The sequence below is a fragment of the Lutra lutra genome, chromosome 3, assembly GCF_902655055.1.
Source record: "Lutra lutra chromosome 3, mLutLut1.2, whole genome shotgun sequence".
In the NCBI taxonomy this organism is placed as follows: Eukaryota; Metazoa; Chordata; class Mammalia; order Carnivora; family Mustelidae; genus Lutra; species Lutra lutra.
The window spans coordinates 126058486-126075623 of NC_062280.1; the positions used below are offsets into that span (position 1 = coordinate 126058486).

The following is a 17138-nucleotide window of genomic DNA, read 5'->3' on the forward strand; positions in this document are numbered from 1 at the left end:
AACCAAAATAGAGCTGTAGTGGCTATCCCAATATTAGAGAAATTTACTTTAAGTAAGTTATTACTACAAAGGATAAAGAAAGTCATTACATATTGATAGATCAATTTATCAGGAAGACATTACATTTACAAATAAATGTGCAAACAGCAACAGATTCCAAAATATATGAATTAAAAACTGAAAGAATTGAAGGGAGAAATAGAAAATTCAACAATAACAGTTGGAGATTTTAATATCCCACTTTGAATAATGGATTGAAACAATGCAGAAGTTCAACAAAGAGTAGAAGATTTGAGCAACATTATAAACTAGAACTAACAGACATCAAAGAACACTACACATAAGCATAGCAAAATACACATTGTTCTCTTTTTTTTTTTTTTCAAAGCATTTTCATTTGTCCATTTGACAGGGAGATCACAAGCAGGCAGAGAGACTGGTAGAGAGGGGGAAGCAGGATCTCCGCTGAGCAGAGAGCCCGATGTGGGGCTCGATCCCAGGACCCTGAGACCATGACCTGAGCCAAAGGCAGAGGCTTAACCCACTGAGCCACCCAGATGCCCCAAAATACACATTGTTCTTAACTGCATATAGAAATTCTCCAGAATAGACTGTATTAGGTCATATAAGGTGACAGAACAAGTTTCAGTGAATTTAAAAGTATTGAAATTATACAAAGTGTTTTCTGATCATGGTGGAATGATATTAAAAATCAATGGTAGAAGGGAATTCAGAAATACACAAAATGTGGAAATTAACACACTCTTAAATAGCCAGTGGGTCAGAGAAGAAATCATAAGGGAAATTAGAATATACTTTGAGGTGAATGAAAACAAAAACATAACGTACTAGAACTTATGGGTTGCCCTAAATTGGGCACCTAAATTGGTGCTTAGAGGGAAATTTATAGCTGTGAATGCCTATACTAACAAAAGAAAAAAGTAAGAAAAATGAAAAGACAACTGATGGAATGGAAAAAATATTTAGAAACCATATATCTGCCAAGGGGTTATATATAAGAATACACACACAAGAATGTGGAGAAAAGGGAACACATGTGCTCTGTTGGTGGGAATGTATCTTGGTATAGCCATTATGAAAACCAGTAGGGGGTTACCCCCAAAATTAAGAATAGAACTACCACATGATCTAGTGATTCTACTCCTGGGATTATATCCAAAGGGAAGAATTCCAAAGAAAATGAAAGCACTATATTGAAGAGATATCTGCACCTCCATGTTCATAACATCATTATATGTAGTATCTAAGACATGGAAACAACGTAAGTGCCCATTAGAATAAATGGATAAAGAAGTTGTGATACACAGGAATATTATTCAGCCATTAAAAGAAGGACATCCTGCCATTTACAAAACATGGATGGAACTTGAGGGAATTATAATGCATGAAATAAGTCAGAGAAAGACAAATGCTATACGATCTCACTTATGTGTAGAGCCTAAAAACAAACAAACCAAATCTAAATCACCCAAACTCATAGAAAAAGAGATTAGATTTGTGATTTTTGGAGGTAGTGTGGTGGTGAGGGGCAGAAGAATTGGATGAAGGTGGTCAAAATATACAGAATAGATATACTTCCAGTTATAAGATAAATATTGCAGATGTAATGTGCAATATGATGACTATAGTTAACATAGTATATGAAATTCTTAATAGAGTAAATCTTAAGAGTTCTTTTCAGATGGAAAAAATCTTTTTTTATCTGTATGAGATGATGGATGTTAACGAAACTTGCTGTGATAATTCACAATATATGTAAGTCAATATATCATAAGTCATTATGTTGTACACCTTAAACTTATGCAATGCTGTATGTCAGTTGTAACTTAAACTGGGGGAAAAAAGCCCAAAAACAAAAGAGGGGAGATCACAAATCAAACTTAACCTTTTACCTTAAGGAAGTACCTTAAGAAAAAGAAGAGCAAATGAAAACCAAAAAAGTAGAAGGGAGGAAATGATAAAGACTAGAGCAGAAGTAAATAAAATGGAGAATAGAAAACAATAGAAAAAAAAAATCAGTGAACCCAAAAATTAGTCCCTTGGAAAAAAACCAACAAAATTGACAAACCATTATCTGGCTGACCAATAGAAAAAAGGAAAAGACTCAATTACTGAAATCAGAAATAAAAGGAGCATCACTATCCACCTTGGAGAAATAAAAAGGAACATATTATGAAGAATTTTATGTCAACAAATTAGGATAACCTAGATGAAATGGACAAAGTCCTATGAAGACATAGATGACTCAAGAAGAAATAGAAACTTTGAAGTAAACTATTAAAAACCTCCCACAAGTCCAAGCCCAGCTCAGATGGCTCCACTGGTAAATTCTACTAAATGTGTAAAGAAGCCTTAACAATAGTATAGCACAATCTCATATAGAAAATGGAAAAGGAAGGGCCATTTCCCAAATCATTGTTTGAGGCCAGTGTAACAAAACCATACAAAGTGATCACAAGAAAAGTACAGTTGAACCTGGAACAATGCAGGGGTGAAGGGCACCAACCTCCCATGCAGTTGAAAATCCACGAGTAACTTTTGACTCTCCCAAAACTTAACTAATAGCTTACCATTGGCTAGCCTTACTGATAACAGTCAAACACGTATTTTGTATGTCATATGTATTATACATACTTGTTATATATAATAAAGTAAGCTAGAGAAAAGAAAATGTTATTACGAAAATCATAAGGAAAATACATTTACAGTACTCTATTTATTGAAAGATATTGTATGTAAGTGGACCCACACAGTTCAAACCCCTGTTGCTCAAGGGTCAACTTTATAAACTGATATGAATATAAATGCAAAAATCTGTAGCAGAATCCTTGTCAACTAAAGCCAGCAACATAGGGAAAGTTTTCTATACCATGACCAAGTGGGATTTATCTGCGGAATGCAAGATTGGCTTAGCATATGAAAATCACTGGAATATACCTTATTAATAGAATAAGGTATAAAAACTGCATAATCATCTCAATAGGCATAGGAAAAGCACCTGACATATTCCAACAACACTTCCTGATAAATGCATTTGCAAAACTAGGAATAGAAGGAAACTTCCTTGAGCCAATGAAGGGCATTTTCTAAAACCCTGTAACTAACATAATACTTAATGGTGAAAGACTGAATGCATTTCCCTTGAGATAAGAAAAAGATGAGGATGCCTGATTTTTTCATATTTATGCAGTGTTGTATCAGAGATTCTAGCCAAGGCAATTCGGCAAGAAAAAGAAATAAAAGACATTCAGAGGGGCACCTGGGTGGCTCAGTGGGTTAAGCCCCTGCCTTCGGCTCAGGTCATGATCCCAGGTCCTGGGTTCGAGCCCCGCATCGGGCTTTCTGCTCAGCAGGGAGCCTGCTTCCTCCTCTCTCTCTGCCTGCCTCTCTGCCTACTTGTGATTTCTCTCTATCAAATAAATAAATAAAATCTTAAAAAAAAGACATTCAGATTAGAAAGGAAGAGGTAAAACTATTTCAGTTTGCAGATGACATGATCTTTTTTTTTTTTTAAAGATTTTATTTATTTATTTGACAGACAGAAATCACAAGTAGGCAGAGAGGCAGGCAGAGAGAGAGGGGGAAGCAGGCTCCCTGCTGAGCAGAGAGCCTGATGCGGGGCTCGATCCCAGAACCCTGAGATCATGACCTGAGCCGAAGGCAGAGGCTTTAACCCACTGAGCCACCCAGGTGCCCCAGATGACATGATCTTATATGTAGATAATCTTAAGGACTACAGACTCAGAACTAATAAATTTAGCAAGATTGCAGCATATAAGATCAATAAACAAAAAATCAATTCTGTATGTTTACAGCAAATTGCAAATGAAATAAAATTACATTTATAGTAGCATCGAAAAGAATAAAATACTTAGGAACAAATTTAGCAAAAACAAATAAGATTGTACACCAAAAACTATAAAATATCACTAAAAGAAATTAAAGTTAACCTAAATAAGTGGAAAGACATTCCCTCCTCATGGGGAGGACGATATTGTCAAGATGGCAGTGCTCTCCATCTACAGAATCCATGCAATTCATATCTAAATTCTAGCTTCCTTTTGGGCAGAAATTGACAAGCTGACCCTGAAATTTATATGGAAATGCAAGGGACTCAGAATAGCCAGAGCAATTCTGAGAAACCAAAACAAAGTTGAAGGACTTGAATTTCCTGGTTTCAAAAGTTACTACAGAGCTACAGTGATAAAGATAGTGTGGTACTGGCATAAATAGAGTCTTAAGGATCTGTGGCATAAAATTGAGAGTCCAGAAATAAACCCTTACATTTATGATCATTGATTATCCACAAGGGTAACAAGACAATGTGGTAGAAAAAGAATAGTCCTTTTAACAAATGGTGCTGGAATAACTAGACATCCACATGCAAAAGAATGAAGCTGAACCTTACTTTACACTATACACAAAAGTTAATCCAATATGGATCATTGACCTTAAGGCAGGAACTAAAAGAAAACAGGAGTAAATCTTCACGATCTTGGATTTAGGCAATTTCTTGGATAGGACATCAAAAACACAAGAGATGAAAGAAAAAATAAATAAATTAGACTTCATAAAAATTAAAAGCTTTTGTGCTTTAGAGAATATCATCAAGAAAGAGAAAAGACAACCCATAGAATTGGAAAAAAATTTTCACAAATCATGTATCAAATAAGGAACTTATACTCGAAATATTTAAGAATGTTTACAACTCAATATATAAAGACAAATAACTAAAAAATTGAACAAAGGACTTGCGATGATGTTTCTCAAAAGAAATCATACCAATGGCCAAGGCATATGCAAAGGCAGTCAACATTATTGGTTGTTAGGAAGATAGAAAACAAAAGCACAATGAAATACTACTAACGTACTCACTAACCTGGCTAACATAAAACATGAAGATAATAACAAGTATTGGTAAAGATATGGAAACCTTGGTACCCTATATATTGCTGGTGGGACCATAAACTGGTGCTGCCACTTTAGAAAACAGTTACTAGTTTCTCAAATTATCAACACAGAGTTATAAGATAACCCAGCAATTTCATTACTAAGTTTATACCCAAGACAACTGAAAATTTATGTACACCAGTGTGTGCCTAATAGCTCCAAACGGGAAACAATTCCAATACCCATTAACTTATGAATGGATAAACAAAATGTGGTATATTCATAGACTATTATTATCCATAAAAAGGAACGAAATATTGATTCATGGCATAACATAGGTGAACTTTGAAAACATTTTAACTGACAGAAGACAAACCCAAAGGGCCACATATTATGTGATTCCATTTATATCAAATGTCTGTAATAGGCAAAATTATATGGAAAACAGATAGTGGTTGCCTGGGGTGGGCAGAGAGAGAGCGGTAGAGTGTCTGCTAATTGAGATGGGGTTTCTTTGGGGATAATGCAAATGTTCTGGAATTTGATACTGGCAATAGTTAAACAACATTATGAATGTAGTAAAACTACTGGATTGTACCCTTTCAAATGGTGAATTTTACAGTAGGTGAATTACATGACAATGCTGTTATTATTATTAATCTTGATTCCTGAGTTTTTCTCTATTCCTGAGTTTTTGGTTTCCTTTAAATTTTGTGCCTGAGGGATGCCTGGGTGGCTCAGTCAGTTAGGCATCTCACTTTGGCTCAGTTATGATCCCAGGGTCCTGGGACTGAGTCCCACATTGGGCTCCCTGCTCAATGTGGAGCCTGCTTCTCCCTCTGCCCCTAACCCCCACTCATGCACTCACTCATGCTCTCTCTCTCTATGACAAATAAAATCTTAAAAGTAAGTAAATTTTGTGCCTGAGGCAAGTGCTTGGCCTCCCCCTAGTCCTGGCCCCGCTTTTTTCTACTGGCCTTTGCCTCAGAATTCCTAAGATAGCTATATTGGAGGATTAGAAACCTTAGGAGTTACATGTGGAAGAACCAACAGCTGATGCTGGAGAAGAACCCCAGCAAGCTGATAGAACTCTGAAAGCAATATTCTGTGAATTTGGAATGTAGGCGCAAACTCTGTATATCCAGCAGGGCCATGCCACATGACACAGGGGCGTGGTTGGATGTCTGTGGTCTGTAATCGCTAGGAAAAGGTAGCATCATCCTAATTGATTTATCAGTGAGAAAAGTCATACTTCATAGAGTAACACCATTCGATGGAAATAGAACATGAGCCACATGTGTATTATGTTTTTCTAGTAGCCACATTAAGAAGACAAAAAGAAACACATTAATTTTAACACATTTCACTTACCCAAACATATCCAAAATATTATCATTTTAACACATTGAAATCTTTTATATTCCTTTTGTCATACTGAATCTTCAAAGTGTGTATTTTAAACTTACAGTGCATTCCAGTTCAAACTAGCCACATTCCAAGCGTCCCATAGAGACACGTGGCTAAGTGGCTACTGTATTGATGGTTATGGAGTTATTTTTATAAAATTGGATTCAAGAGACACAGCGTAGTACTCTGGTTTGGAGTTGGATCAGGTTCAAATTCTGGTTTTAGTTCTAACACTGCATTTATTTTTAAAACATTTGCTGATATCTATTCTCAAAATTTATATAGCCCATATCTATGAGCAGACAGGTAATAATGGAGACAAGTAAAGTCCTACTTTATTGTTCTAACTACTATAATGCCCATCAGAGGAAGTGGTCAGTTCTAACTGGGTAGGGACCAGTGGTGGTCAAGAAGGGCTTCATAAAGAGGAGAAGGTTGAGCTCCACCCTGGAACATGAGGTAGGTAAAGGGCAAAGGCAATGTCAGGGAGGCTTAAACTAGTCCTGCCCAGGAAATTGCCTAGAAGGTTGGTTTAGTCAGAGCATGGTTATGAATGGGTGGCTGAAGGAGTGGTGTGGTTGAAGTAGGGTCAGGGGCCATTTTTTGAGAGTGTACTTGCAAAGGCGTTTAGAATATATTACATATTAGGCAGTGGGCAACACTAAAGAACTCTTTTTTTTAAAATGTAATAACTATTTGAAATTTGCTATCTATTTTTCCTTGCTCTAAAATAGATTTACTATGTTTACATGTATATGTGGTTCATTTTTGCTTTAATCAATTTATTTTTATTTTATTTTATTTCTTTTCAGTGTTCCAGCATTCATTGTTTATGCACCACACACAGTGCTCCATGCAAAATGTGCCCTCCTTAATACTCACCTCCAGGCTCACCCAACCCCCCACTCCCTCCCCTCCAAAACCCTCAGTTTCTCAGAGTCCACAATCTCTCATGGTTCATCTCCCCCTCTGATTTCCTCCAACTTACTTCTCCTCTCCTTCTCCCAATGTTCTCCATGTTATTCCTTATGCTACACAAGTAAGTGAAACCACAAGTCCATGTTATTCCTTATGCTCCACAGGCATATGACAATGACTCTCTCTGCTTGACTTATTTCACTCAGCATAATCTCTTCCAGTCCCGTCCATGTTGCTACAAAAGTTGGGTATTCATCCTTTCTGATGGAGGCATACTACTCCATTGTGTATATGGACCACATCTTCTTTATCCATTCATCCCTTGAAGGGCATCTTGGTTCTTTCCACAGTTTGGCGACCGTGGCCTTTGCTGCTGTGAACATTGGGGTGCAGATGGCCCTTCTTTCACTACACCTCTGTCTTTGGGGTAAATACTCAGTGGTGCAGTTGCAGGGTCATAGGGAAGCTCTATTTTTAATTTCTTAAGGAATCTCCACACTGTTTTCCAAAGTGGCTGTACCAACTCTTAAGAAGTAAGTCACGAGGTGACATTAGTTCTTTGTCAGTCTTTCAGACTGGCCCCTCAGTCACCTCCTTGCAAAACTGGGGTACTGAAATCTCTAGAGAGTTGCTGTGATGATTAGGTAAGTGAACTAATCTATGTGATGTGTCTCTTGGTCTAGCCCAGACTCTTGAATTGAGACACTGCTTCTCTGGTAGTTTCCATCTGTTGCCCCAGCACTGGTTCTTCAATGAGGCCGTGCTCCAGAGTACCCATTCCAAAAAAATAAAATTCTTGAAATTCAGGAATAAGCATCAGGGTGGTGCCCAGTAATCCCTGTGTTTAATAGATTCCCTCGGTGATGATTATGCACTTGTTTCATTTTTGAACATGTGCAAGGTTCACTTTCCCAATCCTTTCATTGGGATTGTTTTTGTACTTTGAATAAGTGGATGGGATGGTGTATCTTAGTTAACGTTAATGTTATTTCATGGGTTCTTCCATGGCTTTGATCAAACATTTTCATTGCTGTGAAGTATTCCACCATGTACTTTACTGTAATAAACACTTGGTTACATCAGTTATAAATTGAACACAATTGGTTTTTCCAAGAATACTGTTCTTATGACACCAAACCAAACTTATAAGCAGTCTGCTAAGAGAGCTGCATACCAATTCCCTGACTTTATGTCCTGTTGTTTGAAAATATTGTCTGTAGCTCAAAACCAAGATCAGATTGATGTAATTTCTGAATTTGAAAATTGTGCTTTAGGGTTTTGTGTTTTTTGCTCACTCCAAAAATGAGCCATTCTGTGTGGGGAAGATATGGTTGTTTGCAATTTCTCTGTTCATTTTGTCCTTTTATATGAATTTAAAAAATAGTCATTAAATTTACCTACCATTTTAACTAAATTTAGCTTTCCCTCTTTTTAAAAATTATTATTCAAGTATAATTAGCAGTGTTATATTAGTTGCAAGTGTACAATTTATTGATTCAACAATTCTATACATTTCTCAGTGCTTATCAAGATGAATGTACTCTTAATCCCGTTCATCTGTTTCACCCATCTGTCCACCTGCCTCCCCTCTGGCAACCACCAGTTTGTTCTCTGTATTTAAGAGTCTGGTTTTTTTTTGTTGTTGTTGTTGTCTTTTTTTTCTTTTTTTGTCTCTTTTTCCAAAATTTTCATTTGTTTTGTTTCTTAAATTCCACACGTGAATGAAATCATGTGGTATTTCTTTCTCTGTTTGACAGATTTCACTTAGCATTATACCCTCTGGTTCCACCCATGTTGTTGCCAGTAGCAAGATTTTATTCCTTTTTATGGCTGAGTAATCAGTATGTGTGTGTGTGTGTGTGTGTGTGTGTGTGTGTGTGTGTGTATGTATCACATCTTCTTTATCCATTCATCTATCAATGGACCCTTGGGTTGCTTCCATATCTTGGCTATTGTAAATAATGTAGTAAATATTGGGGTGCATATGTCTTTTCAAATTAGTGTTCCCATATTCTTGGATAAATATCCAGTAGTAGAGTTACTGGATCAGATGGTAATTCTTTTTAAAAATTTTTGGAGAACCTCCATACTGTTAACCACAATGGCTGCACCAGTTTGCATTCTCACCAACAGGGCATGAGGGTTATTTTTTCTCCACATCCTCACCAGCACTCATTGTTTCTTGTGTTTTTAATTTTAGTCATTCTGACATGTGTGAGGTGATATCTCACGGTGGCTTTGATTTGCATTTCCCTGGTGATTAAGCATCTTTACGTGTCTTTTAGCCATCCATAAATCTTCTTTGGAAAAATGTCTATTCATGTCTTTTGCCCATTTTTTGATTGGATTATTCATTGTTGTTTGTTTGTTTGTTTGTTTTTGTTTTTGGTGTTGAGTTATATAGTCTTTTTATATAGTACTCCAAGGCATTAGGTAACACCTGCTTTCCTTGTCTTTTATGTCATCTTCCCTGTTTTGTTGCCTGCTGATGTTCTGCAGACCTTGTTCTAATCTCAGTAATAATTACCAGTGACCTAGGGCTTTTCCGTAAGAGGTTGGCCAGTTGGTTCTTAGGCAGTCTCTGGCTCTTCACAGAGTGGTTTTGCTTGGTTATTACCTGGTAGCTTCCACACATGCATGCATGTAGTCTTCACATACCTTAGCTAACAATCCTTAACTATGTTCATACTTAGTCCATCACTGTATTAACATAATGTCAATTTCTAACTCTTTCACAATGGGTGGTGCAATTCCAACTGGTCTGTTAATTCCAGGCTCTTATATTTGTAGTAGCTCTTTATTTTTGGCGTACCTATTATAATAATAATGATTTCCATTCTCTGCTACTATTAGTGCTATCATTTAGCAATTTCCATCATTAACACATATATCTTCTGCATTACAGTGATCCACATTTTATCGTAATATCTCTGTTTTAAAGGGAAGATTGGTACTAGAACAGTCAAGAGTGCCTCTGAAGGTAGGATTTACTACTCGTGCATTTCCTCTCCTGGTCCTATATGTTTTAAAATTCTGATTGGATATGAACAAACAATAGGTTGCACCTAGCATGTCAGCTGGGGCTCTGCAGTCAGAATGCAGATTTTGGCCCCACAACTTTTCTTCAGATAATTAATTTTCAAAAATAGGGAGCACTGGGTGTGGTGCATAAACAATGAATTCTGGTACACTGAAAAGAAATTAAAAAAATAAAAAATTAATGTATAAAAAATAGGGAATATGTACTAGATAAATGGTACTAAGAAGAGTTCAAAAAGTTTATTTTGCAATTGGCTGCTTATTCTTGCAACAAAACAAAACAAAAAAGCAGCTCATGTAGGCTGCTCATTTAATGGGTTTCCTGGTAGGAGGGAAATCTTTAGGACAGTTTCTACTCCATCTCAGAAGAAAATACATTGTGTAAAGAGGTACATTTTTGTATCTAGGGCATTCACATGGCCTCTATTCTGTTAGTTTGTAGTTCCAATAGTGTTGTGCATGCCTGCATTGCATCTGTAGTGGTGAGGGTGGCTGTGATGGTCATGCGGTGGTGGAGGTGTTCACAGCAATGGTGGGATGGCCTGGAAGTTCTGGTTGTGCTAGCTCCTAAGATAAGATGGGTTACCAAATATGTGAGACAGAAGTAAACTTTCCCTTCTTCCCATCTCGACTTGGACCTGTTTAATTTTCCCAGTGTGGTGTGATGCTCACCACCGTGTAAGGACTGCATTAGTGAGTGGGCAGCCCTTCTGCTTTCCTTCCCATGCTCCTTGTTCCTCACTCATTCTGACATGCTTTCCCTTTGGCCTTCCCTTCTTAGAGAGATGCATTCTTACCATCACCTTTTGCCTTCTAGCCCTCAGCTGTTCTCTCTGCCACATTAAGAGGCTTGGAAAAGGCTCTTAATGTTGCAAGGAGGAAGCTGAGAGGGAGTTGGCAGTAAATAGACTGGGTTGGAAAAAAGAATTGAGGAGATACGCTCAGCCCCTTCCAAATGCCGGAGGCAATTCACTTGTTACATTTCACGTACCATGAAGATGCTAGGTTCTAATGGAAGCTGTTAATGCCCAAACCACTGATGCTGCTTAGGAAAATGACATGTGCTGAGCAATAGGTGTTTTGAAGATTAAGTTGTTGTCCAATCCTATTGTTTTTTATTTTTGTTTTTGTTTTATGTTGTTTGTTTTTTTGTTTTTTGGCTTGGAAAAGAGATGAAATTATCAGGTTTTGAGGTAAGCGATGGTTGGATATCACCAATTTTATATGACTTAGGTTGATAATAGCAGACATTCTGTGACATCTACTGCAGTAGCATCTTGGAGGAAAATTTGTGTTTTTTTTACTACCTAAAACTAAAGTTGCTTGACAAGTTAGAGAGGAAAGTAATTTTTGTTGTTTTTTAAAATACAATTTTATTATAGACTTAATTAATATTACTATAGTTAATATTGTGGAACTTGTGGGTTGCCTGGGTGGCTTGGTCGGTTAGACATCTGACTCTTGGTCTTGGCTTGGGTCTTGATCTCAGGCTCATGAGTTCAAGTCCTGCAAAGGGCTCTGTGCTGGGTATGGAGCCATTTAAAAAAAATATTATAGGACTCATAGTTCTTCTAGTTCTTAATTTTTTTCTGAATAAGAAGAAAATAAGAAGTATAACAAAGTATAAATTTGATGCCCTTTAAGAAAATTAGGAACTACCAAACACACATAATTATTCATGCATCAGAGTTATTCTTCCCCTTACAAGAGCCAAGTCTTAAGTTCTTAATATGCTTCAGTTATATGGTGTATTTAAGAATCAGCTTTCAGGTCATTAACTACTTGAGGGATTAAGAAAGAAAGAAAATTGAAGTCATGTATTCATTGAGGATTAATCTGAAAATAAGATGAAGAATCTCTGAAATCCCAGATGCAGCTAATGGAAAAATGGTGAGTTTGTGAAATAACTTCACTTAAGAAGAGCACTTATGGAGAGTTTGTTTGTGGTACTATTACTGCAGAGATGAGAGCACTCCTGAACTAACTTTATTTTTTCTGGGAGAAGCAGTATTACCATGAAGTAACTGGTTGTGTTTTCCTAAATCTGTCTCCTTTCTTCTAAGTTTTCCTCTGTCTTTTGCTTTTTTAAGGTTTCCATACCTGGACTGTCAACTAGGGCAAATTGTCACCAATGGCAGTAAAACTCCTTTTCTGGGGGTCAAGGTGAGTACGTGGCTCACTATTATTATTTCATTTGACTTGGGTCCCTGGCATGCAAAGGATATAGCTGGTGGTAAATTTTTGATAAATATTATCAATGAGAAAAGTAAATGAAAATAAATTCTGATATGGAAACTTACTTTAATTCTGCTTTTTAAAAAAAAATGTGAGGAATCTGGGGCATCTGGGTAGCTCAGTCAGTCAAGCATCTGACTCTTGATTTTGGCTCAGGTCATGATGTCAGGGTCGTGAGATTGAGCCCCGTGTCAGGCTCTGTGCCGGGCCTGGAGTCTGCTTGAGATTCTCTCTCTGCCTCTCCCTCTGCTCCACGTCCTGCTCACACACACACATGCTCTCTCTCTCTCTATAAATAAAATCTTTAAAAATTGTAAGGAATCTATTCAGATATTGATGAAATTCAAGTTCAAGCAACATGGTTGTTAATGATGTTAAATTTGAGGAATGTGTCTATAATGGATATCTCTTTCCTAGCGGTAATTAATCTGGGACAAAAGGTTATCATTTTATTGTTAACATGTGTTTAGTAATATCAGTTGACAGAAATAGGACAAGAGGATGCAGTTAGTACTTAGGGGCTTGCTTTGAGGAGAGGATGTGGTTGATAGCTGAAGTTATTGAGAGAGAAAGCCCAGATTGGTGGGAGGGGGGTAGTTAATGCAGTGCAAACAGAGTTTATAAAACCAAGAGCAGACGCTTTAGTGAACAGCCAAGACCGCAGAAAGTTTAAAATGTTTGAGAGAAGCTTTTTCGAGGGCTGCTGCTGGCCCATATGGCATTTTGTACAAATTAGACAAAGGCACCCCTTCCACAGACGTTTTCCTTCCATCTGATGGAAAATCATTGAACTATACTGATTTTTAGAACAAGACACTTTCTTGCCATATGCTGGAAAATTATAATATAAATAATCAAATTATCCATCTTTAAATCCTCAATGTTGTAACAAAGATATACAGTTTTTGAAAGAGTAGAGATGCTAATGATGTGATTAGTGGCCCCTTAAATGTGGCGGACTTGCATAGTGTACAACTTGAACAACCACCAGGCTGGCTTTGCTTTGTTGGGATTCAATTCAGGGTAGACTCTGAGGAAGGGAAGCTTGTTATTAAGTGTGGTCATTGGGGACAGAGGAGAGAAACAACAGTGTGGGGTATGGCTTTCACTGGACACTTGGGTGACATGGAAGAAGCTTAGAGGGACAGCAGCTTCTGTGGTTTTGGTAGCCTGAGATTTCTAGGGGTAAAACTAGGAAATGAAAACCTAAACTTGTATGTTTACATCAAATTTAGGACTGAGTTCCTGTGATTTAATGATATAGAATATGTACTTTCTGAGTCTCAACATTACTCAAGTGGGCTTTATTCTGTAGATTACCATTTCTGTGGTGGTTGTGTTCTCAAAGACTATTTAAACTTGAGTGTTTTTTTTTTTTCTCCTCAGTTAAAGGAAGTTGTTTCAAAATGTTGAGGGTGTTCAAAATGGATGGGTCTTCCCTACTTAACAGATATTTATTATTTATTTATTTTTTAAAAAAGATTTTATATATTTATTTGTCAGAGAGAGAGAGTGTGCACACAAACAGGGGGAGCAGCAGGCAGAGGGAGAAGCAGGCTCCCTGCTGAGCAAGGGGCCAATGCAAGTCCCTGGGAACAGGACCTGAGCTGAAGGCAGACGCTTAACAGACTGAACCACCCAGGTGTCCCTTTAACAGATTTTTAAATTAATCTTCTGATGAGACAAAAAACTGTTAAGCTAATGTTAATGGGTAGATATTGATTGACAAATACAGGGTAAGGAGGATGCAGCAGTATTTTAGGGTGAGAGATAGGGCTACAGGTGGAGAAGGTGGCTGATAACTTATGTGTTCTTGAGGACGAGAAGAACAGATAGGGGAAGAAACTTAATGTGATATGGATAGATGGTAATGGTTGTGGGAGTGTTAAGAGTGGTGGTGGCAGCTGCAAGGGATCTGGTGGAGGGATGGTGGGGGCTGCCGTCATGTTGACTCCTCTGAAGGAGGAAATGGAAGGTGGGGAAGATGCCAGGTCATGGAAACAACCAACAGGGCCTGAGAAGAAGCTTTTGCTTCCTTGGTGTTGATGAAAGAATTGATTAGAGGGAAATTCAAGGAGCTCCCTTTCGTGGAATGCCAAGCTAGTTTTCTCATTTTATCATCTACCTATCCCTTCTTCCCCCAAAGGATATTACTTACATTAAGAATAACAATAAAGAGACTTCAGAGAATTGTTGTAATTCCAGTGAACATCAACGTTTATTTCCCATACCCCTGCTCACAGCCCACCTTTCTTTCCTCTGTGTTTGTGTGTCTGTGTGTGTGTGGGGTGGTTGATACTCTAAATACAGAAGTAGAGGAACACATGTTCATTCAGAGAACCATTTATAGGGGAAGGAGCCCTGTTATTATTTACATCTGAAACCTTTCTTCTCTACCCCGTCATACATACATGATCTGTGTTTTGAAGAAAGATATTATGTAGATTTTTTTTTTTTAATGACTGAACAGAGCAGAAGGAAAATGGGTGAATGGGTTAAGGAGGCTTTTATGAATCAGTACCCTCCTTCTCCTCCAGGTAATTGCTTAGATGTCTGGATTTTATGTCTGTTTTTTTTTCCTTTGCCTTTAGAATACCAACGGAAGAGTGAGAGTAGGAAAATGTTTTGGGATCTAATAGTTGGCACCTGTGATATTAAGCTAATAAATTCATTGTTCCTTTTTCCTTACCCTTCAGTAGGGAAAATGACATTTGCTGTTAGAAAATGCTAAAGAAGTCTTTGTGAAAGCACTAGCCTAACAAATGTTAAAATGACACAGAATAACATATTTAACAACAATGCAGCATTCTCATTGTCATTAATCTCCATAATTTTTGGATTAAAACAGTTGTCACTACATGATCCAAATGATTGTCTCGATTATTTTATTTTTATTTTTATTATTAAGATTTTATTTATTTATTTGACAGAGAGGATCACAAGCAGGCAGAGAGGCAGGCAGAGAGAGAGGAGGAAGCAGGCTCCCTGCTGAGCAGAGAGCCCGATTCGGGGCTCGATCCCAGGACTCTGAGATCATGACCTGAGCCGAAGGCAGCGGCTTAACCCACTGAGCCACCCAGGCGCCCCTTGATTATTTTAAATCAGAGATTCTTTATGTTGATTCTATAAAGATGTACATACTCTGCTGTGAGAGAGATTTAGACATAAAGAGTAGCTCTTTAAAAAGGAATGTTAGCAGGTTCTCATGTGATGGAGGCGGTTTTATTAGGTATCTAGCGCCATGTACTTAATGGCTGCTTAATGGAGTGAAATCACTTGACAGTGTTTAAATGCTAATAATATGTGACACACAGCGAGCACTCACTTGCTCTGGTGCTGTGCAGAGCCCACCACACTTGTTTTCCTCATTTTCCCCTTAAACACCCTGTGAAGATGCCATCACCCTCATTTTCCAGCTGTGGTGTGTTTAGCCAGCCATGCCCTTCACCATGACGTTTGCTGCGCTGCCCCTTTGGATGCTGGACGAGATCCAGTAGACTCCTGAAAGGGTTTTCCCTTTCTCAGATTCCATGTGTTTCAGATCAGCCTGTCTCGGCCCTCATAATATGGAGCCTGATAGCTTCATACACAGAATTGTTTTAAAACTGAGCAAACAGTTCTATCATTAGAGGGCACCAGCTGAACAAGACCAGAGGAAGCCTAAAAATAAATTTGTACCACATAATGAGATGTGAGGGAATTGTCGGTTGCAATTTGTTTCCCAGAGGCCTCAGAGGTTTTTAAAGAATATGTTGGCACTTTTTTCCCCCCACCAAAGAAGGTCCTGTGATTCTAAAATATCAAAATGTCAACTAGGACTGAAATATCCTCAGATGTTTGAGGATATGAAGAAACTCAGCAGTTTGTGTGTCTTATTTTCTGCTTTAGCATTATTTTGAGGATAGATTAGAAGCCCCAGGGTCTTAAAGTCCATTATTTCAGGGAAGGTGGGGTTAATATTTTTCCCATATCCATCTTTTTCTTAGAAAACACAGGAGAAGAGAAGGCCAGACACATTTTTAATATTTAAGTTCATAGATCCAGAGCCCAGAATTTTCGGGAATTGGTTGTTGGGGCGAGGAGAGGCAGAGTCAGTAAACGTTACCTGGTTGATCCTGTTAAGATGATAGAAACCACATAGGTTTCTTTGTTGTCTGTTTTTGTATGTGCACAAGACTGCACAATTTTCCGCGCACTGCTTGCTCATACTGTTAGATACACACTGTTATCTGGCCTCTCTAGCTGGAAATTAAACCTGTGTTCTGTTTGAGGCGAGGCCAGATTTTATTAAAGTAGGTCATCAGGGCACACACACACAGGGGCCTGGATCACACTGGCATTGTGGCATCTTTGGTAATTAAATGGGTAAGCGCGCCAGTAGGCAAACGGTTATTCGAGGCAGATAATAGGGAGCTGGGTGATACGGGAACACGTGTCCAGTTAATGATGATTTACAATGGGGTTCCTGGAAGAGTTCCTGTGATACTCATGTTCTGTCAGATGAGTTCATTGTATTTAAAATTATCACTGAAATTACAGGAGAATTTAAAATGGTTGGGTTATTCACATGTTTTATGAGTTACTTTTAGTACATTTTAGCACAATGTGGATTCCTCCTACCCCTTTCC

At 37.9% G+C, this 17138-nt stretch overlaps 1 protein-coding gene across 2 annotated transcripts in view; it reads left to right on the forward strand.

Annotated features, from left to right (window-relative positions):
- MTUS2 (microtubule associated scaffold protein 2) overlaps positions 1–17138 on the forward strand; it is a 589185-nt gene that overhangs the window by 9511 nt on the left and 562536 nt on the right. For both annotated transcript variants that reach the window (XM_047723045.1, XM_047723044.1), the window contains exon 2: positions 12366–12438. The gene's annotated coding sequence lies outside the window, so the exon portion shown is untranslated. The remainder of the gene's footprint in view (positions 1–12365; positions 12439–17138) is intronic.